Raw genomic sequence first — 16,145 nt, forward strand, 5'->3', positions numbered from 1 at the left:
AATTAGACAAGGTAAATGAAAGGTGGCAAGAGTCTGCTATCACACCGCTCCACCAAAATTCATTTATTGTTCATTTACTGAAGAATTTATTGTGCATTAGTCCATATAGCCTCGAGGTATATGGGCTGATCACATGCTCCTATCGGCCAGGCATTCTAGCTTTGTTTTCAGGGCATACCAGACATTGAAAATGTGAGACCATTGCTAAGTAGGCTGGCAGTAGTGTTATTCACCAATGGGAGAAGTTAGCCCAATCTACCTAATGTTAACATCAATCCAAATAAGCCTGTTGAGCACCTGGCACTATGCCAGCTACCCAGGTATTAATTGAAGAATGTATGGCTTAGGGAAACTTTTCCTTTTTTGGCCTTGCTACACCACAATGCCACTTTTTAAATGTTGTACCATGTGGCTTTGATCTGAATTTTTTAACTAGAGAACATGGGTCTCTAGTTCTTCGCTGACCTTCTCCCTTACCACTCTATGCTTTGGGAACAGCTTGCCTTGTAGTTCTTCCCCAACCCTCCCCTAGAACCTCCTCCAAACTGTTTTTGTTGTTCAGAATTTTAGCAGAGGAGTGTGAGCCTCTCTTCCCCATGAGGTAACAATTCCATTTTCTTCAAGCAGAATTTGAAGGGCCTCGTTGATTCTGAATCCTCAGTGTACTGGTCTAGAAGGTTTTTAAGTACCCTGCCATCTTCTGCACTGTATTAACTTTTCAGATACTTATCTAATTCATCCCTGCAAGAATGTACAATCCTTGAGGCTGGAAACCTAACATAAGTAGTTGCTCAATGAATTCTGTTGAATGTATGAACTAAGGTTGTCAGCAACAGGTGAGTCTACCTGGTTAAAGAGGAATGCAAATTTATTCCTATAAGAAAAAATTTTGTTCTGGGGACTCTGACTCTTGCAAGGTTATGAATATCTTTCATGGAAAGTGAACTGGGTTGACTTCTCCCACTTAGAGCTGCGAGGAAAGGAAATGAGTATTTCTAGGTGACTGCTGAGCTTTAGGCACTGTGCTGTCTTTTGTTGCTTGATGCCAGGCGCTTTACACACATTACTTCATTTAATCCTCTCAACAGCCCATTGTACAAATTAGGAAATTGGAGACCCAAAGAAGTTAAGCTACATGCTTCAAGTCACATAATTCCAAGGGCCAGGGCAGCATTTCAACTCAAGCAGTCTAATTCCAAAGTACGCATACTCATCCACTGAGTTATATTGCTTCTAAGTCTAAAAGTTGGGTGGTTTGGGGTTGCTCAGGTTCAGTGTTATTACAGAGGAGATGTAAAGACCTGCAGAGGCTACCAGGGCATCGTGTGGGCATCTCTGAATTAAGGAGGAGTGCCTAAGCTAGAAGGACAAAGTACCAGGTAACCCAACTCTAACCTGAGCTTGTGTGACACACACCTTTGGAATGCCTCCCTCCTGGAAGCTGCCTCATCATCTATTGGATCAGGTGGGCCTCAATCCACATCTAAACACTAGGCTAAACTAAATTACCCAGCTTGGCTAAGTTGCATACTAGAGGGGTTTTTTGGGAAAAACAGCAGATAAATGGATTCTACTTGGGATTTACACAAGAAAACCAGTTCTTACAGTACCTCAGCAACTCACCTTCCCACTTCATCCTACACTGTCAGAAAAGTTTAGTAGCTGCCTCTTGCAATTTGCCTCAACGTGTTACCAGCTGTTAGCAGCTGCTAGTTAAATTACAAACTCTGAGAGACTGCTAGGTGAGTTGGGAGTGTGTGTCTAAGTACAGGCTCCTGAATGGCAAAGAGAACAAATAATTCATTGTCAGGTGATGATTTACCTGGTATCACTGGATACTCCAGGCTAACTTCTACTCAGAATAAATGCCCCTCAGCTAAAAGCTCATTTTTTCTGCCTGCTCCAGCATTCTTTCAGAAATAGTCCAGAAAATTCCTATCACTACTGTGACTTTTTTAAAAAATATAATATGCATTTTATGTAGATATTATCTCTGAGACTGGATCAGCCATCCAGCAGAGGACCAGACATGGAGACAGCTCTGCTTTTGTTTACTGAAGACGACAATTCCTCAGTGGCCGCATTTTCTCCTGCATCTTGACCACAGAGCCCGAGGTAAAACTCAGACCCGCCAGCTATAGATTGCGGCCCATTTGCTGACTACTCTGCTCTTGGTTTCTGGAGGCTTTCTGGGAGGCAGCATTTCCCCTTCAAAAGGTAGAAATATCATCTGTCTGTTAACCCAATGTTACCTTTCCCCCAAAGCTAATGATGATGGCAAACGGCCATGCTCTCAGATATGACACAGATGGGATATTTACCAAAAAACACAGGCAGTGATTTCCTGCACTGGGAGAGAATGCTAGTGGGAGGGGGAAGGACATAGAGATTATATCTTGCCTCAAAGTATTATTATGAAAGATCAACGAACCAGTATAGGGTGTAGCTTATAAAGGTATAAGGCAGGACTTCTCAAACTTTCACAGGCATGCCAGCCACTTGGGGGTCTTGTTAAAATGCAGATCCTGATTCAATGGTTCTGAGTTGCATCTCAAGATTTTTTTTTTTTTTTTTTCCGAGATGGAGTCTTGCTCTTCTTTCTCAGGCTGAAGTGCAGTGGCACGATCTCGGTTAACTGCAACTTCCACCTCCCAGGTTCAAGCGATTCTCCTGCCTCAGCCTCCTGAGTAGCTGGGACTACAGGTGCCCGCCACCATGCCTGGTTAATTTTTGTGCTCTTTTAGTAGAGATGGGGTTTTGCCATGTTGGCCAGGCCGGTCTTGAACTCCTGACCTCAGATGATCTGTCCACCTCATCCTCCCAAAGTGTTGGGATCACAGGCGTGAGCCACCACACCCGGCCAAGATGTTTTATTTCTAACAAGCTCTCAGGTGAGACTGATGCTGCTGGTCCTAGGACTACACTTGGAATAACAAGACTTTAAAATACTCTACACATGGATGTCATGAGTATTAGTAAGTATTTCCAACGCTCAATCTTATAACCGAGAAATTGGCCACATGCATGTATCCTACTGACCTGATTTTCATGCCGTAACACTGCCTGTAGAAGGTGAGGGAGATACTTCATATATTATAAAAGTAGCTTCATTTTATAAAAATCTAGATTTAACAAACTGATTTATACTTCTTAGAATTCACGTTAGGATTCCTAAAAGTAGAAAGCACTCCTTTTAAGAAAATATGATTTTTAAAGCCCTAATTTAAATATACAAGTGCAGAAAGCCATGTATAACTAAACTGTGCAATATCTAGATTGGAAAATGGTGGCAAGGAGTTACTATCACAGGACTAAAATGATAGCTCTTTTATTTTCTGTAGATTCGAATGACTGCATCTGCCATGGTCCTAGGGCTTTTAGGTACTCCCAGACAATGGGAGGCAAGATTTCAATGGATGCTGCCTCTCCTAAGACCCTCTGAAATTGGCAGATCATTCTACCTATCAGTGGCCACCTAAAGTGGTAAATTGGGTCAGCCCAAATAGGTCACGTGCTTCTTCAAAAACCACTGAAGATATGAAGTTAAGCTAAAAACAAATCAAAGGAACCCAAAGTTAATTCTGTTTGTACCATCCTTACTCATCTGGTATATTGAATTCAGATAGTGGCAGAATGTATGTTTGTCAGTGTCAAAAGTCATTCAAGGACAGGCAAATATCTTTTAAGAACATTTATCAGTTTCCTGGGTCTATGAATTTCATCTCTTAGTGTTATTGAACGATCTTTTAGAGAACTATATTTTATATGGGATATGACAAAAGAGACACATTTTTTAATATCGGTATACCTCAAAGATATTACATGTTTAGTTCCAGACCACTGCAATAAAGTGAATATTGCAATAAAGTGAGTCACACAAATGTTTTGGTTTCCCAGGGCATATGAGATTTAGGTTAATATACTTGAGTATATTAAGTGTGCATTAGCATTGTGTCTAAAAAAGTCATCTACATAACTTAATTTTAAAATAATTTATTGTTAAAAATTGCTAATGATCACCTGAGCCTCCAGTGAGTCATAACCTTTTTGCTGGTGGAGGTCTTGCCTCAATGTGGATGAGTGATTACTGACGGATCGGGGTATCAGTTGGGTGGCTGTGGCAATTTCTTAAAAAAAGACAATAACGAAGTTTGCTATATCCTTTCACAAAAGATTTCTCTGTAGCATGCGATGCTGCTGTTTGATAGCATTTTACCCACTGGAGAACTTCTTTCAAAATTGGAGTCAACCCTTTCAACCTCTGCTATTGCTTTATCAACTAAGTTTATGGAATATTCTAAATGTTTCATTGTCATTTCAACAATGTTCACAGCATCTTCACCAGGAGTATATATCATTTTCTTTGGTCATCCATAAGAAGCAACTCCTCATCTCTTCAAGTTTGATCTTGAGACTGTAGCAACCCAGTCACATATTTAGGCTCCACTTCTGATTCTTGCTCTCTATTTTCACCACATCTTCAGTTACTTCATCCAGTAGCGTTTTGAACCTCCCAAACTCATCTATGAGGGCTGGAATCAACTTCTTCCAAATTCCTGCCAAAATGTGGGTATTTTGACTTCTTCCTATGAATCGCAAATGTTAATGACATCTAGAATGCTGAATTATTTCTAGTAGATTTTCAATTTACTCTGCCAAAATCCATCAGAGAAATCACCATCTATGGCAGCTGTACCTTACAAAATATATTTATTAAATAATAAGGCCTAAGAGTTGAAGTTACTTCTTGATCCATGGGCTACAGAATAGGTGTTGTGTTCAAAAAAACAAACAAACCAACAAAAAAAAACATGTCCTTGTATATCTCCACCTCTTGAGTGACCAGGTGCATTACAGTAAGCAATAATATTTTGAAGGAAAATTTTTTTCTGAGGTTTCAAAAATAGGCTTACAATATTCAGTAAACCCTGCTGCAAGCAGATGTGCTGTAATCCACACTTTTTGTTGTTCCATTTATGGAGCACAGGTACAGTAAAGTTTGCATAATTATTAAGGGCCCTAAGACTTTTAGAATGATCAGTGAGCATTGGCTTAAAGTCATCAGCTGCATTAGCCCCTAAAAAGGAAGCCTGTCATTTGAATCCATGCACTGACTTCTCCTCTTTAGCTATGATAGTCCCAGATGGCATCTTTTTCCAATATAAGGTTGTTTCCTCTACATAGAAAATCTGCTTAGCGTAGCCACCTTCATCAATTATCCTACTTAGTATTCTGTGTAACTTGATTTACCTTTTTCCATCAGCACTTGCTGCTTCACCTTGAACTTTTATGTTATGGAGACGGCTTTCCTTAAACCTCAGAAACCAACTTCTGCTAGTTTCAAACTTTTTTTCCAGCAGCTTCCTCACCTCTCTTAGTCTTCATAGCATTGAAGTGAGTTAGGACTTTGCTCTGGATTAGGTGTTAAGGCAATGTTGTGACTGGTTTGATCTTCTATCCAGACCACTAAAACTTTCTCCGTATCAGCAATAAGGCTGTTTCATTTTATTATTAGTGTGCTCACTGGAGTAGCACTTTTAATTTCCTTCAAGAACTTTTCTTCCACATTCACAACTTGGCTGTTTGGTGCAAGAGACTTAGCTTTCAGCCTCCTTTGGCTTTCTTCACTAAGTTTAATCATTTCTAGCTTTTGATTTAAAAGGTGAGACTTGTTACTCTTTCTTTCATTTAGAGGCTATTGCAGGTTTATTAATCGGCCTAATTTCAGTAGTGTTGTGCCTCAGGGAATATGAAAGTTGGAAAAGAGGGAGACAGGCAATGGCTGGTGGGTTGAGCAGTCAGAACACACACAGTATGTATCAAGTAAGTTCCCCATCTTATAGGGGCATAGTTCTTTGTGCCCTCAAACAATTACAATAGTAACATCAAAGAATGCTGAATCTTAACAGATATAATAATAATGAAAAAGTTTGAAATATTCAGAGAATATTTGTGACAGAGACAGGAAGTGAGCACATTCTGCTGGAAACAGTGCTAACAGACTTGATCAACACAGGGTTACCACAAGCCTTCAATTTGTAAAATATACAATATCTGTAAAGTACAAAAAAGCAAAGCACAATATAATGAGGTATGCCTGCACAGAATTCTTATTAAATGTTAATTAATTTAGTCAAGTTAAAATTGAAAGTAACAGTTTCACTCTTTTGCTTATATGTGGTCTCAATAAAAAAATAATTGTCCATGCAGATACATTAGGATGACAATTTCTATAGAAAACTGATAACTGTAATAAACATAATCTTGAACATCTACCTTGATTTTCTTTTCTTAGAAACTAATGTTGTTTTTAAATGTCCATTCATGCTCAAATGTATCAAGAAAGAGACTCATGTTACTATTAGAATTCTGATTTAAAGCTTAAATAGAAACAGTAAAAAGCAAATGCAAGTTGAATATTGGTCTATTTTGCATTACTCTGTATACCTTGGTACAACAAACCAGGGGCAGGGACTGAATGAATGGTCCTTTTTAAAGCAATGTTCAACCTAGAACCTGGCAGGATTTTCCTTTGGCTACAAAAAAAAAAAAAAAAAATTAAAAAAAAAAACCTCAATTATGCTGCTGCTTTTAAAAGGATGTATCACAGACTGGAGGCAAAATATAAACAGCTAACTGGTCGTAATTCCTTCATGGATATATCTGCTTTCGTCTATGTACAATGGTAATTTGACTATTCCGCAAAAGTCTCCAATCACTTTGTGACTCTTGGGCCATGCCAGATGTTGGGGAATTGCTTTAAAGGCAGGCTTGTAGCTCCCTGAAGACCGAAATTCTCAATAACCCCAAGGTATAGTATCTGAAGTCAAAACAAAGCCTTCTTGACTCGTTCTGTTTGTCTTTTATCTCTTCAGTTGCCTGACCATGCCTTTTCTGAATGAGATCTCAAATTTGATCTTAGGTAAAAAGGATGTTTTGGGGATCTTTACTCTTGTGTAGACAATGGCTATTTCAGAGAGCTCTGGTATTTCAAAAGCAGAATCTTCTTTTAAACTCAACTACCTCTTGCCTTCAGGTCTTACAAAGTAGTTTTGCCTCTCAGTCATGGCTGTGGGCCAAAAGGACAGGGTGACTGGGAATTAGAAGGGTGGACTCTGGCTAACATTCCTTATAGAATGCCAATGGGACCTCAGCCTAAGTATATGGTTTCTTATCACACAGTTATTTAAATGACAATAAACAAAGCTGCAACAAAGAGGCCTTCAATGGGCCTGGTAAATCTTCCACTAAGATATTAATTTCCACTAGAAATTGAGAATTACAGTTAAATTCAGTAAGAGTGATTATAATTTATAAAGCTCTTCAAACTTTAACATCTGTGTGGAAAATAAGAAAATTTTCTACTAAAATCAAAACTCCTTTGCTTTTTCTGTATCTGACCAAACTAATTTCACTGGGTTTTTCTGTAAGTTATTGTAAAATATTGATAAACCAACCCCAAACCTATAACATATATGACCCAGTAGTCCTGAATTTCAGCAATATCAAGCTTTTTTAAAGCTAAAGAGAAGGGAGCAAAAATCACATCCTTTACTGATGTGCATTTCACCACTGAAATGAAAATATGTCTTAAAATATCAAGCTCTGTCTTACGTGAGAAATGATAAATTATAAGAATTCCAGCTACATTAAATATTCCTTCAACTTTAAGTTCTTAAAGTTTGTTTTCTTTGGATGTATAAGGCTGTCCTTTTAAATACAACTCAGCCACAGTGAGAAATCTTTTGAAACGGTAGAAATATTAAGTGTTTGAAGAGAATAATAGGGCTTGTAGTCTGCATTAAATAGACTGAGATTAGTGTACTTTCATCTCAAAGTAGTGTTTGAGCACGTCAGTGATTACACAAACAGTTTGAAAATCTGCCTGCTGCTACTCCTTGCTTAATATATATATATTTTTTGAACAATTTAGGTGCACTCAAATCATGGGCCGTCTGGGCTCCCAACAAATCTGTGTGGTTGTTGATGCCATTAACAATCTTGGCCCAACTTGCCAAATATGTATTCCTCTACTTCCCTAGTGAATGATCTGCTACGGACACCACCTTCCCCTACGCTATGTTTCCTGAACCCAACTTCTAAGCCAATGATGATTCTTCTAAGGCCTTCCCTCTTCATCCCCAAACTCTCCCCATCCTTTGGTGTTGAAATCCAGTCCTACTACACCTATTAAATCATCTTCCTCCCAGTTAGCACACTGCTTCTAACGTGTAATATTAATTGAAGATATGTGGCATATGTTATATTCAGCTTTGTGCTGGTTTTTATTGTGATTTTCCATGGCCATTTCAACCATTGTCACATAATTAGTGATGCACTGTTTCATGAAGTTATTCATCTAGTCATCTACAGCTCCTACCATTTATAAAACAAAACACTCTAGCATGCTGTATGGGTTATTTTTACAAAACATAAAATAGACATCTTAATTAGGGTAAAAACCAAGCAAAGTTTTCACAGTAACCCATAAACCCATTAAAAGAGGTATCATCACTTGAATTTTTATACAACCATTGCTGGGAATGGTTGGAATTTTTTTAATATACAAGTATAAAGACAAGCAAATGGCCTATCCATATGTGTCCTAGCCCTAGCTTTTTCTAAGTATTAATCATGCAATTCAACCTGCACATGCTATCTTCTACAGAGTCTTTAATAAGCCCTTTGAGTAAAGCTTCCCATCATGACATATGCTTGTCAATTCAGTCTATTCTCCTGGCATGTTAAGGTATCAATGGACCAATAAATCCTTTTTATTCTGAGGTTTTCGGGCAGCACGTTATTCCTATATTCTAAGAGGAGTAAGAAATGAATGCTGCTAGACCCAAGAAGGTTGGGTCAGATAAGGAGTTGTTCCATATGTGAATGCTGCTTATCCCTCTAAATGCCAAGACTTCTTAAACATTTTCTTGTATAACATTTAAAATTTTATATTTCTTTTTTTAATGGAAGGAATTTTACAAAGATAAGCTTTTTCTTGACAAATTACTTTGAAAATTATGAATACTGTTCATGATGTTGTGACATTCTCTGGAGTTTGCCCTAAGTTGAGCTTTTTGCCTTGGTGCATGGTGCCAGATTGATATGTCCTTATAGTTCTACTGACTACTTTTTCTGTTTTGCTTCATTTTTATTTGTGTTTCATACACTGCCTGTCTAAAAAATATGACTTAATGTACTACTTGCTTTTAAAAAAGTCTTTACTCTTTTCTTTTTACCATTTAGCTATATCTTCTCATTGACATCAATGTGTTTCTGGCTTTTCTGGCTGTTTTGCATGCAACTGTTCAGACAAGAGTCCCAGAGTGGCTCAATCTATCCTGTTGAGAACAACACTTTGACATTACCACGAATCATTTGCAACATAACATTTTGTAGCATAATAGTGGTCTATTTGCCATTGTAAGGCTTTTCCTACTTATCTCTGGTTTTCGGCTAGCAGATTAAAGCTTACCTTTGCTAAGTATCAGATACCCAGGTAAATAGGGTTATTTCTATAATTCCCAAGGAAATAGAAGTAATATGAAGAACGGTTTAGAATTGTGTCATCCAATATGGTAGTCACTAGCCACATAGATTTTAAATTAAAATGAAATTAAATTTAAACTAAAGTTAAACTTTAATTAACATTAAATAAAATTTAAAAATCAGTTCCCTAGTTACACTAGCTATTTTTGAAAGCTCAATAGCCACACCTGGCTAGTGGCTACTCTATCGATGGATCAAAACAATTTCTACCATCCCAGAAAGTTTTTCTGGATAGTATGCTTCAAAGAGTTCAGGGAAGCACGGTTCTAGGCCTATTAAACTCAGATCAAAAAAAAAAAAAAAAAAAAAAGGGAAAAGAAAAGATAGGACCTAAAGGACCTTTATTATGCCTTTTTCAAATGCTTACTATGTAATTTTTAAACAGTGGCATCATAAGTAGCAAAATTTAATCTTCATATATTAGTAACTTTGAAATTCATGGAACAAAAATCTACTCATGGGGAAAAAGTCTGTGCAGCAGCAAGAAAGCTTCAGATGTGATGCTTGTTTCACAATTTAGACCAGGGAGAGGCAGTGATGCTTAAGGTCAGGTCCACTCCTAGCTACATTCTGATTCTTCCATAATGAACACGGTAACTGAGAAAAGAGCATAAACCCTGTTTCAAAAAATAAATCACTCAATTCTAATCCATTCTGGATCTTACAGCCATTTTTTTTTGTTCTTAATGAAGAATATTCCATTGATGAGAATAATGGAGAACCAACTTTTCAGGGAACTAAAAAATATTTTAGTTGACAGAGAGTAAGCACATATGACAGTATCACATTGTCATCCCAGCTAACACCTTTGAATGATTACTATGTACCAGAACTGTACACGTTTTAGTTCAATTCTCACGATAAACCTGTTGGGAAGGTATTTTATCCTTATTTTGCAGATCAGAAGCAGAGCCCCAGAAAAGATTTACTTAAAAGAAAATAAATAAAACTAACTCAGGTGATTCAGCTAATAAACAGCAAAACCTAGATGGAAACCCAAGCAGCTGGCTCTAGAACCTATGTCTTCACTATTTCAGCCTCCTATACCCTATGTGCCATTTAAGAGCTTTTGAATTTTTGACTAAAGATTTCCTGTTAACTCTTACAAAACTCTACTAAATATTATTTAATATATCATTATTGCCTCAGAAAACAGTTTAATGTTACCAGATCTTATGATTTTCATTAACAGCAACAGGTTTTACTAAGCTAATAGGTAAATTGCCAGTAACTAAAGAGATTCGGTTAACAAAATGCCATACGAGTAGTTTACTTCTCTCCCTTTGGAACTAAACAGAAAATATAATTAAAAAATAGAAAAGCACATTGTTAGGAATTGCTGCAAGAAAGCAATGTTCTTTTAAATCATGGCAAATGTCTTTTTTTTTTTTTTTTTTAAATGAAAACAGTACTCTCCAGGAAATCTCAGTTTTTGTTTTTGTTCAAACAGGACTGTAATATTTAATTAACTTCACAGCTGGATCAACATATTTATGACATTTTATACTCATTTTTCTTAAATCCTTCCCCCTATCCTTGTGTCACATACATACTTTTTGTTTTCATCAGTGTCAATCAATCTTTTGTCTTGGAAGCGTGTCTGCATATGTGTGTACAGCTTTGCCAAAAACTCTCATATTTTAGTGAACCTCCTTTCTGAATCTTTACAAGCATGCTGTATTGAAAAACAAAGTGGATTATGTGTAGTCACAGAAAACACATTTTAAAGAATAGGTATAAAGTTAAGAAAAAAAGGCTGACTTATTAGAATGCATTTTTGAGATTACTTAAGGCATAAGCACCTGGGATTTATTCCTAGCTTTGCCTCAAACCAAGGAAGCAGTAAACCATGTCACTGATCTTAAATTGCATATTTGTTTCCCTTTTAATATTTGTGCTTACAGTTACTATCCTCCAGGGTGCTGATGTGATTGTCACTGCCTAAGTGCACAACCCAAAACTTGCAGAGTGGATATCACAGGCTTGGAAAAAAAAATCCCGGCAAAAGCAGTGGAGCACTCTTTTAAGAAATTCTCTATAACCATGTTTTTAATGTCACAAAGAATGCTGCTCTTAGGGAAAATAATCAGTGATTCTGAATTGAAAAGTAATTGAGAAGAGTCCATCTTTAAATGTGGAAATGTTCAAGCTAAATGATTAAGATATTTACAAACATCTTAACAAATTTATTTCACATATACTTCCCCTTTTACATACGGTTAAGGATGAGGTGATAAAAATGTCTAAATTAAATCTAAAAGAACTCGTTCAACATTAAGAATGAAAATTCAGAACATTAAGAAAGCATTGTGCCATTGTTTAACCAGTAGTAGTTGTAAAACTTTTTATTGATGTATAAAATGGTGTACTTTATAGTCAAATTGTCTTAAATTTGGTAAAATACCATAACATAGATACTAGCATTAGTTAAACCTGGAGTAAGTCCTTGATCTTTTTTCTCCAAATATTTTAATTTTTAAAAATGTTTTAAAGTTTTATTTTTAATTGACAATTATATATATTTATGGGGTACAATATGATGTTTTGATACATATACGCATTGTGGAATCATGGAATCAGGCTAATTAATGCATTTATCACCTCAAATACTTATTTCATTGTAGTGAGAACACTTAAAAGCCATTATTTTAGCTATTTTGAAATATACATTATTATTAACTATAGTCACCATGCTGTATTAATTCTCTACTACTTAATATCTGTGAATTCTTGGATGAATTATTTTACATGTTTTCATTTCATCATCTTTTACTTCCATAAAAGTGCCTAGCATAACTTTTTAGAGAGAATCAATTGCAATAATACAGGCAACGCATCTTAGCACAATGCCTAGCATAGAATAAGGATTCTCATAATAAGAATTCTAGCTCCTGCTATTGTTTTATGTGTTAATACGGGCAAGCCACAAAATTCTTGGATGCTGAGTTAATTGTGAACTTGTGTTTAAAATCTCCTGCCGGGTTTCATAAGGTTGTTGTGATGTTCAAATGCAATAATATCATGAAAGCACAAGATGGCAAGCTACTGTACAAATGTGCTATTATTTATAATTATAAAAGCAATTGGTGCTATTAAACATAGATGCTTTCCCCATGATTATGAGCACCTTGGTACAGGAAAGACTTACTACTTGGATTCAAGCAGAAGTTGAAAGAAGGAAGAGACTGAAGTCTTCCTTGAGGAGAAGAGAGGAAAAGCTGGATTAGATCATTGCTTAGGTTCTTTTCACTTGTAAACTTTTTTACAATATGGTGTTATGTGTCAAGAAAGAAATTTGTAGCAGACAAGTACTTGACTCTCAGTGGAGCCACACAGTCTTTAGACCCCTGCTTTTTATTTTCTTGGCCTCAACCCACCCTCACCTTCTTTTGCACCTCTGATCCCTTTTATCCTTTCTTCCAAGAACCCACACTTTCATCTGCCTTTGTCTATCCCAGATAGATTTAGTGCTAGTAATGGTGAAAAACTTCTCAGCTTGGTATTTTGTTGCCCTTAATTTTGAGGAGGGGTTGGGAGTGGGGAGAAGAACTATCAATCTTGGCACAAATTCTCAAATTAGAATTTAAAGTCTTTAGGGCCTTGTCTCTTCTCCCACTGGACAGCGTGGCAAATGGCGTCACTCTCTCTCCTCCTTGATATATTTCCTATGGTGAATAGGATCCATCACAGACTTTTTGATTCCTGAAATCTAAACCTTTTACAAATATATGTATATATGTTTTTCAGCAAATGAGAAACTTTGAGAAATTATAGCATGCCAGACGGGTTTAAACAATTCATCTGGTATGTTGAAGCTAATTAGACATGCAACATAAACACTGCCATGATAAAAATGTACAGAAAAGGCATTTCACAAATAATACGACTATAAAACCCTACATCTGATCAAAAATGTTTAAAAAGAAACAAGGCTTTGCCAAGATTATTTTCCAAAGTCCATTATTTCTAGTGTGATATCTGCAAAGGGAGCCAAGTCACTGAAGAGCTTCATGTTAAAGAGCAAACGACTCCAGCTAAACACAAAATGATTAGGAACTCAGGAGAAGCCAGTAAACCTTAACTGAGTCGTGTTGTCCTTGGCTCTAAGCTTATGAATTTTGCCTAAAACTTGGCTTATTCCTTAGACACCTCACTCTGCATAACTTTTGGGTTTGATTTCTGGGAATGTCCTAAGATCTCAACTGACTTTCCCTTGAAGCTTGATTTTCAGAAGACAAAGAGGTTGATTCCACATAAACAGAGAGTTTTGGAAGAAATAATAAATATCGATAAGTCTGTTGGGACACATTGACATATTATATGAGGTGGAAGCAGAGATGAACAATTCATTAATTCAAAATTTCCAGATCAAGCAGTTTCTGTATGCAAGGATGAGGCTGCAGGAGATAGCAGGATGAGTGAGACAGTGTTTTGGCCTCTTAGAATTTGCTGCAAGACATTCATACCAGTAACTATAAAAGGTGACACAATGCTCAGGGTTGAACTGGAGCAGAGAAGGCAAATTCCCCCACATCCAGGTCCCTCTCTTGTTTCAAATATACTAAGGCTTAATAAGAGATGCAATCAGGGCTGCAAGAGTGAGAGAAAAAAATGCAGTGAGCCAGGAAGGAAGGAGAGTAAATACAAGGTGATACATTACTAATCTGGCCACTATTTTATTTAAAAAAAATCACAACATGCTCAGTCTTGCTAGAAAAGTCATATAGGAACACAGCTCCTTAGAACAATTCTTCAGCCTCTATTTGTCAGAGTTAGTCACAGAGGGGAAAACACAGCATGTGTTCTAATGAAGTTCAGCTGAGAGAATTCAGGGAACGCTGTATGTTTAGGTGACATTTTAGCTGAGCCCTAAAAGACAAGTAGGGTTTTGGCAGCTTCCACTAGAGGGGAAAGACTTTCAAGACAGTGAAAACCATGTGTAAAAGTCCTCAGTAAAGACTGGTGCTAGTGAAGGAATAGTTGTTTTATTACCCTACCTGGAAATGAACAGAATATGGCATACATGAAAGAGGCCTGTCATGTTCCTGTTTGTCCTATGGCACAGTCTTATTTTAAATGAAAAGAACATTTTTGCCTATAGTTTCCCATACTAAGGTAATCAAGCTTCAACAAGGCCTTAATAGTGTCTTCCTAAAGATACTCCATGCTGAGTTTTCAAATCCAAAGATTTGATTATGAGGACTGAAGTGGTTTTAGTGAAGGAAAGCCTATATAAGAGAGCTTCTGAAATGAAACCCTGTAAAAATAAATTTTTAATCAGCCAAAAACACTCCTAAACAATTTCTAACCACCTCCTTCCTCCATCACTCTGCACCGAAAGGTGTGTAGTTAATACCAAAATGATAACAAATGATGGCTACAACATTTAGGTAAATAGAAAATTCCAACCATATGGAAAAACATGCTTTCATTTTTAAACTTTTCTTTTAGTGAATTTTTCTAAAATTCACAGTATTTTAGAAATTTATAGTAGTCATTAATTCACTCATTCAGCAAGTATTTATTAAATACCAATCAGATGATAGAGATGAGTCATACTCTGATATTTTATGCTTATTGAAAATACAATATTTTGTAGTCTATGATTATAATTTGGACACACTGAAGGGTTAAAGTGAAAGTAAGTTTAAATGCAAAGACTGAGGCTATTGAATCTATTTCAACTTGGTCTTGAGATAACTTATTTCAATGCAAATTGAACCTACATAATCTCATTTTATCCATTTATGCTCCAAACTTTGTTTTAAATAAAGGAAGCTCAGGAAACCTGAAACCATTTCTCCACAAAAAAAAAAAGACATACTGTAATTGTAATTGATGCTTTAAAATATATATTGTGGAAAAATAAAAATCTACCTTTGTATGAAAATTCAGAAATAGAAATCATGGGTTCTAATATTTACGAACAAAAAATTGATAGAGTGTGGAATAAATTGAAATAATTCTTTTCCACTAGACTTGTCTTCTGCTTCAATAATTTCTTCCTTACAACAAATAAAACAGTAAGAAACACATGCAGTCTAATGATTTAAAAAAGAAAGAAATTATCTACCAAACAGAAAATTCTTATTTACTGAATTTCTAGAATGGGTTAAACACTACTTGTTCTAGATATTGGCTCTTTCTCATTAGAACTTACACTGGACCTTCTTACTCTATCCGTGTTTTTTCTTTTCTTTTTTCTTTTTTTTTTTTTTTTTTTTTTTTTTGAGACGGAGTCTCGCTCTGTCGCCCAGGCTGGAGTGCAGTGGCGCAGTCTCGGCTCACTGCAAGCTCCACCTCCCGGGTTCACGCCATTCTCCTGCCTCAGCCTCTCCAAGTAGCTGGGACTACAGGCGCCCGCCACCACGCCCGGCTAATTTTTTTTTTTTTGTATTTTTAGTAGAGACGGGGTTTCACTGTGGTCTCGATCTCCTGACCTCGTGATCCGCCCACCTCGGCCTCCCAAAGTGCTGGGATTACAAGCGTGAGCCACCGCGCCCGGCCCTATCCGTGTTTTTTCATTTCAGTTTCGCATGTCATCATTTTGACTTCCACAGCTAATTATGTTATTTTTTCCTCCTAGCTTCCAGTTA

General features: G+C 36.7%; 1 protein-coding gene and 1 long non-coding RNA gene across 3 annotated transcripts in view; one reads left to right on the plus strand and one right to left on the minus strand.

Moving 5' to 3' along the window:
- Positions 1–16,145, minus strand: part of RARB (retinoic acid receptor beta) — a 775,478-nt gene that overhangs the window by 458,400 nt on the left and 300,933 nt on the right. The gene's annotated exons all lie outside the window — the stretch shown is intronic.
- LOC129486178 (uncharacterized) overlaps positions 754–16,145 on the plus strand; it is a 41,265-nt gene continuing 25,873 nt past the window's right edge. Inside the window, exons 1-2 of the long non-coding RNA XR_008658875.2 lie at positions 754–836; positions 1,985–2,115. This is a non-coding gene — a long non-coding RNA (uncharacterized lncRNA). The remainder of the gene's footprint in view (positions 837–1,984; positions 2,116–16,145) is intronic.

This window comes from Symphalangus syndactylus, chromosome 1 (assembly GCF_028878055.3).
Source record: "Symphalangus syndactylus isolate Jambi chromosome 1, NHGRI_mSymSyn1-v2.1_pri, whole genome shotgun sequence".
Classification (NCBI taxonomy): Eukaryota; Metazoa; Chordata; class Mammalia; order Primates; family Hylobatidae; genus Symphalangus; species Symphalangus syndactylus.